The sequence below is a fragment of the Mus pahari genome, chromosome 6 (assembly GCF_900095145.1).
Source record: "Mus pahari chromosome 6, PAHARI_EIJ_v1.1, whole genome shotgun sequence".
Lineage (NCBI taxonomy): Eukaryota > Metazoa > Chordata > Mammalia > Rodentia > Muridae > Mus > Mus pahari.
In genome coordinates, this window is record NC_034595.1 from 22,789,581 (window position 1) to 22,798,339 (window position 8,759).

Sequence of the window (8,759 nt, forward strand, 5' to 3'; positions counted from 1 at the left end):
CAAGTCCAGCCACAGAACAAGGTACAACTTGGCTCTCTCTGGAACACAGCCTCTGTGCTCTCAGAAAACATTTCCCAGAAGATGTCACCTCANTGATGCTGGTCTCTTCTTAATCACTACTAATTTCTTAGCCTCAGCTGACCAGCATCAATAGTCCCAGTAAGGAAAAGTTTTCACTGTAGTAGTTCTAGTATCTTGTTAATCACAGATGATTCTTCAGCCCCAGCTAAGCAGAACCACAGATTCTTCACAATTCAAAATAGCAATGGCCCTGAAGAGTCTTTAATTTTCCCTCTGAAATTTCACAAGCCAGGCCTCCATCTTCTGCACTGTTCTTAACATTATCGTCCAAGCTCCTACACAACATTCAACAGAGCTCTTAACACCAAATGGATCTTCTGGCCCAAAGTTCCAAAATCCTTCAACAGTCCTCCCCAAAACATGGTCAGGTTGTCACAGGAATACCCCACTATGTTGGTACCAATTTCTGTCTTAGTCAGGGTTTCTATTCCTGCACAAACATCATGACCAAGAAGCAAGTTGGGGAGGAAAGGGTTTATTCAGCTTACATTTCCACATTGCCATTCATCACTGAAAGAAGTCAGGACTGGAACTCAAGCAGGTCAGGGAGCAGGAGCTGATGCAGAGACCATGGAGGGATGTTTTTTACTGGCTGGCTTCCACTGGGTTGCTCAGCCTGCTCTCTTATAGAATCCAAGACTACCAGCCCGGATGCCCCCCGCCCCAAGGGGCCTCTCCCCCTTGATCACTAATTGAGAAAATGCCTTACAGCTGGATCTTATGGAGGCATTTCCCCAACTAACACTCCTTTCTCTGTGATAGCTCCAGCTTGTCAAGTTGACACAAAACTGGCCAGTACAACCAGATTAGGTGGACGACAGACGTCTTGCAATTCCTTTGTGCCTACCTCTCATTTCTGTAGGAACACTATGATTATAAACATGTACTACAACATCTTGTTGCTTATGAGTCCTTGGAATTTAAACTAAGGTCCTCATACTTGTAAGGCAAGCACTTAACCCACTGAGATATTCATCTTTCACTTAGGTGGTGTACAGTTTAAAGTGCCCATAGTGAATGGAATCTGGTTACTAGAGAAAGTTTGATACTTTATTGTAAGCTCAGATGGGTACAACCACTTTCACATTATTTAGTTGGGAGAAAAAATCTGACACAACCAACTAAATCATTGTAATGAATTCATTAATGAATGAGCGATCATGTTTCTTTAATATTCCTTGGAAAATTGGTGATTAATTAAGCACTATGGCCTCTTGGAAATGTTTCAAAAACTGTAAAGTAACAATAATATCATTGAAATGTTTGTGGACAGTAGCTGCATTAGTTTCAAATTTTTTCTTCCCCAAACACCAATTTTAAATTTAAAGTCAAAAATCTATCTACCTACTTTCTATTTGACAGAAGCTACACCAGGCTTTGTGAAGGTAGAGAAAGTGCATCTCTCCTCTCAAGGGGCTCTCTACTGGTAAAGGAGACAAGGTACACACACCAATGAAAATATACAACAAACAAAACATCTATGCTGTTAAGTAGTTTTATCTAGGAACCTTCTCAGTACTAGTACCTTTCATGGACAATCCTAATCAAAATGATATGTGTGTGAAAATTCTGGAGATGTAGAGATGTAGAGGAGGGGAGAACTCACTTCTCCTCCACTGGCTGCTTAGCTCACCTGCATGAACAACTTATTTCCCTGAAAGTAAATGACTATTGCTGGATGAAGATGTTGGAGCTCTCTTGGCATCTTGCAGGAACATCTGTGAACAATAGGTATTGGGTAATGAATTTACAATAGCCCTGGTGTTTTAAATATTCTAGTAAGAAATTTTTGGATTTGTCATTAGTTATATTGCTGTATTAATCTTCAGGCATCATTCATATCCGCTCTCTGGAATTTATGCATATCCCTAAATTTTCACAAAGACCTATGATTCAAATCGTGTTTATTTTTTAACTGTAGGATCCTTAATTACATGCAGAAATAGTAGTAACCTTATCTTGCCTTCACCTGTCAACACAGGAATCAGCAAAGCACAATAGGAATGTCAAATACTTTCAGGAGAGCTTTAGAAGATCCGTGTTGCTGCAGGGACTCGCCCATTGTTAGCTGCTAGAGCTCTTTCTTCTTCCAATATGTAACTGACACTCAACATGTGGTTCAGGATGGATTCAGATTCTCACTAACCCCAAGTTCCCAGGGGTAAAAATCCAAGCAGCATGTGTGTAGTAGACTCAGACACACAAAAGAAATCATTGTGCAAACTTGGCAGATGAGAGTCAAATGGTACAAGTTATGCATTGTTTTCACATAGATAAAATCTTAGAAAATATAATTTGTGCCTGACAGATTTGTAAGTATCTCTGTAGAGTTATTTTCACCTTTAATAGTAACAACTGTCTTCATCATTCCAGATTCAATATCAATTCTTACAATTTGTCTTACAAAGCAGCACCAACAACAGCAACAAAACAAGCACTCAACAGAGTGACTCAGTTAGTCACACTATTTCTTAAATCACTTTTCTGTGGCCTCAAGAACTTTGTACTCTCTGTGGCTTCTTTTACTTCCTTATTTCCTTCTCAGTTTTCGTGGTGATTCATTATCCATTTACTGAATCCTGATGGTGCATTTTACAAACTATAAGCCTAGTTTTTACTTTTAATATCATGACCATACTTGTCCTCATTTCCATCAGCTGTAACCCTTATAACCTATCAGATAAAAGACTGTTAACTTTCTATAGTTTTGTGTGCTTCATGAAATTCCATTGAAACTCTCTAACAAAATAGAGACTGATATGTTAATGGCACCACAAGGCTGCACTTCTATCAACCCAGGTATGTTCTAATGGGTCTTGTTGCCTTAACTTTTACTCCCTTTCATTTGTCTACATGGCAACCTGGAAAACTCTACTATCCACTTTAATGCCACCATCATATGCAAATCTTGCAATATCATTTTATCAAATGCAGAATAAATTCATGATCCCCCACTCAAATTAAAAAGCCTTACAAAATTGTACTTTATATTTCTTCTCTGAATGATTCTAAAGTATCCTCTAATAGCACACTATATTTTGGACTCCCTGGACACCTGGACTGGCCATCTCTTTTGTTCAGCAAATCACCTCAAAGTTTAGAGGCTGAAAAGCATGAATAAATATTTAATATCTCCCCCATTTTCAGTTGTTCATGAGTTTGGGGAAGCTTAGCTGGAGTGATCTATTTAAAAAGGTCTCATTGGAGATATTTCCAGAGGATGCTGTCATCCAAAGAATTGATGGGGCCAGCCTGACCACTTATAAGGAAGTCACTTACATGACTGGCAACTTTGGTGCTGATTTGTACTTAAACCATTTCTATATAGAAACTCCGAGTCATCTGTGAAACTCTGTGGCATAGTGGCTAACAACAACAACAACAAAAAACATTGGATGATTGGACCCTACCCTACCAATGCCTCTTTTTTTATATAATTAATTTATTTTCCATGTTAAAAATTCAATATTCCATTCCCCACTCCCCCATCCACCCTCTGACTGCTCCACATCCCACAACTCCTCCCCAATCCCACCCTCATATCCATATGGATGCCCCCACTCCCCACCCCACCTGACCACTAAACTCCCTGGGGCCTCCAGTCTCTTGAGGGTTAGGTGCATCATCTGTGAATAAACACAAATCCAGCAGTCCTCTACTGTATGTGTGTTGGGGGCCTCATATCAGCTGGTGTATGGTGTCTGTTTGGTCATCCAGTATTTGAGAGATCTCTGGGGTTCAGATCAATTGAGACTGCTGGTCCTCCTACAGGTTTGCCCTTCTCCTCAACTTCTTTCAGTCTTCTCTAATTCAACAACAAGGGTCAACTGCTTCTGTCCATTTACTTCATGAAAATATCTGCATCTGACTCTTTCAACTGCTTGTTGGTTCTTTCAGAGGGCAGTCATGATTGGTCCATTTTTGTGAGTGCTCCATAGCCTCAGTAATAGTGTCAGGCCTTGGTACCTCTCCTTAAGCTAGATCCCACTTTGGACCTATTGCTGGACCTTATTTTCCTCAGGCTCCTCTCCATTTCCATCCCTGTAATTCTTTCAGATAGAAACAATTACGCATCAGAGTTTTGACTGTTGGATGGCAACCCCCTCTTTCACTTGATGCCCTGTCTTCCTGCTGGTGGTGGGCTCTATAAGTTCCCTCTCGCTACTGTCAGGCATTTCACCTAAGGTTCCTCACTTTGATTCCCGAGAGTCTCTTACCTTTCCAGTCTCTGGTGAATTCTGGAGGATCCCCCCCAACCTCCTATTTCCTGAGGTTGTCTGTTTCCATTCTTTCTGATGGCCCTCATGGCTTCAGTCCTTTTCCCTCTCCTAATAACAGATCAGGTTCCCCTCTCCTCAACCCCAGTAGCCCCCACCCCAATGCCTCTTATAATCTATCAGAAGTCACACATAACTTCTGGTATAATGTAGCGTATCACATACCAGGTTTGAATCACTAGAAGGACATAAGTACCACTGAGCCACACTGGAATCTAGTTATCACACAAACTTCTATGCTATATTCTAAAGTATTACATATTAGAGTTTGTTGCTCTTTCTCACAGGCATTTCTTCCTTCCCTAGAGTTATGAAATACTTGCTGCCTACTGTCATACAATTGATTACTTACCTTGCATCTTTAAACAGAGCTTCCAGGACTACTTGATATGAAATTGTCTCTCTCTTGTCAGGGAATAAAAAGTATCATTTATTCAGATGGAATGAATTCCGGAGAGCCAGTCCACAGCATAGTATTTGTATATAACAATTCTATAGCAGTCCGGATATGTACCAGTTTGAAAGAGTGCTTGCCCATCTTGTACAAAGCCCCGGAATTGATCACTAACACAGAAAATACTAGTACTACTACACTACTACTACTACTACTACTACTACTACTACTAATAATAATAATAATAATAATAATAATAATAGCAGTATATCAACTTACATAGTTGAAATTTTCTTAAATATTAGATATTAATGTTGTCACCATGCTCTCAAAAGAACACACTACTCATTTTATAATGTTTGCATATGAAATACAGTGGCTGGAAAGAGACTCAAAGTTGTTAGATTACATGAAGTTCTCAAGGGATGTTAACATTAAATACTAACTAGCACCCAAAGTTTATGGGCTCACGATTTGACTGCTGACTTAGAGCACTAATGGAATCTGTACACTTTTAAAAGAAGAGCGGGGTCACTGGAAGGAAATCAGCTCATTGACGTGCACCTTTACAAAGGATACTAGGAAGGCACTTCCTTCTCTCTCTTGTTTCATAGCCACGAGGAAATGATCACATTTACATTGACAAATACTTCCACCATGATGCTCCAAAACAGTGTTGTGAAAGAATAAGAAACTGAAACTTCTACAATATAAAGTCAACATATTTTGCCCAAAACATTAGCTTAGAAGTAAGGTCAGCACAGTGAAGAAAAGATCCAAATTTAAGGTGTATTATTTATGTGTGTCTATGGTACACACACATAAGCATACACCTGCTATTTGCAGCAGCAAGATTATTAAGAAAATTAGCAGAGTGAAGACACAGAAAGATACATACTATATAGTTTCATTTTCATCAAATCTAAATCATTGAAATACTAAAAACATAGAGTTTAATTTTGATAGGAAGCACAAGAAATGAGATTTTGATCAAAGAGTACCAAGTTTCATCTATAAGATAAACATTGGGGATCTTATCAGAAATGCAGTGGGTCTAGTTAATATTGATGATTTGTATATTTGAAATCTGATTAAGAAATCATATTTGAAGTGGCCCAACACTTCATATAGTATACATACAATGATAAATATGTGTAGGAACAGATGAGTAAATTATATTGTTTATCTGCATGGTTCATATGTGTCTTAAATCATCTCATTATTCTCCAGAGTATATACAAACTTTTCCAATTATATTTTGAAAATCTAAGGCAAATTATAAGAACAAACAATAATATTCCACATTCCTGTCTTGCCACTTTGTGTATTTTTTCCTTTGATAGGTAGAAAGCTCTTGATTACACGTACTGACAGCCCAGATGCAAAGGGCATTGTAATCTATAAGTTGTATTGCTATAAGAATTGTATACCTCCTGGAAAGAGGTACATGACTCCAGAGGAATTTCACTTGAAAACAGACCAAAAAAAAAAAAATCAAGGGTTGTAGGAGTAAAATATTATAGCATGAAGAAGGTGAGCTGAACCTTGGTTCACATGATAGAATATAATAGAATATTCTAAAGGCTTACAGGAAATTTGAAAGTAGCATTTAAAATATAAATCTTAAAACTGTGGTACTACATTGTAGCAATCTAATTCTTTATTTTGTAGACTATAATTCTAAAGATAAGCTTGTAATTAGACATAAGCGAGGTATATGTAGTATACATCACTAATGTTTACATTACACATATTTACTCACATGTTATTTATAGTAGGCAATACTATACTTTACACTATTATACACAGTACACAATTCTCCTTAAATATAGGTGCAAAAGTACTTTAAATAGTAGAAACCTGAATAGCCTAATTTATAAATTGATTTACATTACATTATCAAAAAACATTTAACCCAGAAACAAAATATTCTTTTCCAAATCTGAAAGTCAATTACATAATTGATAAAAGACATGTAAATAAAAATAATTATAAAACCATAGGATCATCCTATTAGATGAAGAAAAATATATTTATAATATCATTATAGAAAAATATTATTAAAATATATTATATAACAAAAATTTATAGTAAGAAAAACAGTAATTCCTCATGTTGAAATAAGAAATAATAATGACAGAAAATTAAAGTTGCCAGTTTGTTTCAGTATCTCTTAGAAAACTAAGAGCTAATATCTTACTTATGTTGATATTGAAAGAAATGCTTTATTCAATGTAGCAAATGTAATTTCACAGTATATGTATACATAAAACCACCATGATTGAAAAACATGGTGTTCAGTAGCCAGGACTCTTCAAAATCTTATATGAATAGTAAAGGCTCTATAATAGGTTTCATATTAAAATTTTAGGAGCTATTCAAATAATCTTCAGAAATAATGTTAACTATGATCAGATAAAAATAAGAGTTTACTCGAGAACATATGATAAACTCCATAAACTTATCAACTGATAAAAATTTGAAGAAATTTTATGCCAATTATGAAAATGAAAGATTAATTTTTATGAGAAAGAAAAGCAAGACACTATATAACATAAAAAAGATATACAGAACCTGTTACATGGTAGTAGAAAAATCCTAGAAAAAATGAAAACTCTAATTTTGAATGGAACATTAATCATAGAACAATTAGATATCTGTATAAAAATTAAACCTATATACAGAATGGGGATTCCACTTACTTCCAGGATGTGTGGGATGTGTGAAGAACTGGGCTTGATCTTCATTACTAAAGAGAAAAAGAAAAACACAGGGTGAGGACAAAATAAATGAGCAAATCTGCTACATATTAGAAATACACTCATTTTATCCCTAGATAAAATATGCTTTAAAATCAACAGATATTTCTATCATATTAAAAAACAAAATGACTTTTTACACCCAATGTTTCCTTACATCATATGAAAATACCCATAACTCACTGTTCCCTTCAATATAATTGTAAACTCATTTTCTCTTGACAAGCAAGCCAATGAAACTCATATTCTGTATATAATCTTGTAAGATTTATAACATTGTATTTCAGGTATTTGAATGTTATAAGGCATCTAGAGCATCATACACATTAACTTGCATAAAGCTTTAATGTTCTTTACAATATAGGATTTAATCTTATTGAAAATTCTCAAGTGACTTTTAGGGTAATTGCTAAAATAAAAATACTTCCTTTAATTCCCCAAACGCTAGGATCGCTACCACATATGCATCCTTACATTTATAAAAATCTTCCATGTTTATTAGCATAGATCTTAGAGAAGAAGAAATTTTCATATTCTCTTCATTCATAGAGATTGCCCCTAGACTGAAATTCTCTTATGTTTTCAAACACACTGGAACAAGTAAAAGACTTAGCACTTTTTTTTTACACTGACAAGCTTTCTCATCCATGTTTTAAAAAGAAGTGGGCCATCTGGCAGGTTATGTCATTCTTTATCGTGAAATCTTTTATGTCTTTAAATGAAATAAGGACATTGAAAGTACTGTACATTTCCTCCATTTAATCAGATTCCTTTCCAGTATGAGTTCTTTCATGTCCATGAAGGTAACTGGAACATCTAAAGCATCTAACGATATATATATATATATATATATATATATATATATATATATATATATATATATATATATATATATATATATATATATATATATATATATATATATATATCCACACATATCCATCATGGGAACTTTCTCCAGTAAAAGTTCTTTCAGGTACTTGAAAAGACAAACAAAATCTGAAGACTGAATTATGTTTCAGTATTTCAGTATTAAAGTTTCCCTCCAATATGAGTTATTTTATGTATATAAAAGGAATCAGATCATCTGGGATCCTTACTACATGCTTTACATGTATACAGATTTCTGAAAAATGAGTTATTTTACACTTTTAAAGCATTTATGACATCTTGATACTTCATCACATTGCACTGTTACCTCTCTACAATGTGTGTTCTGCTATATAATTGAACGAGAAAAGGAGAAAT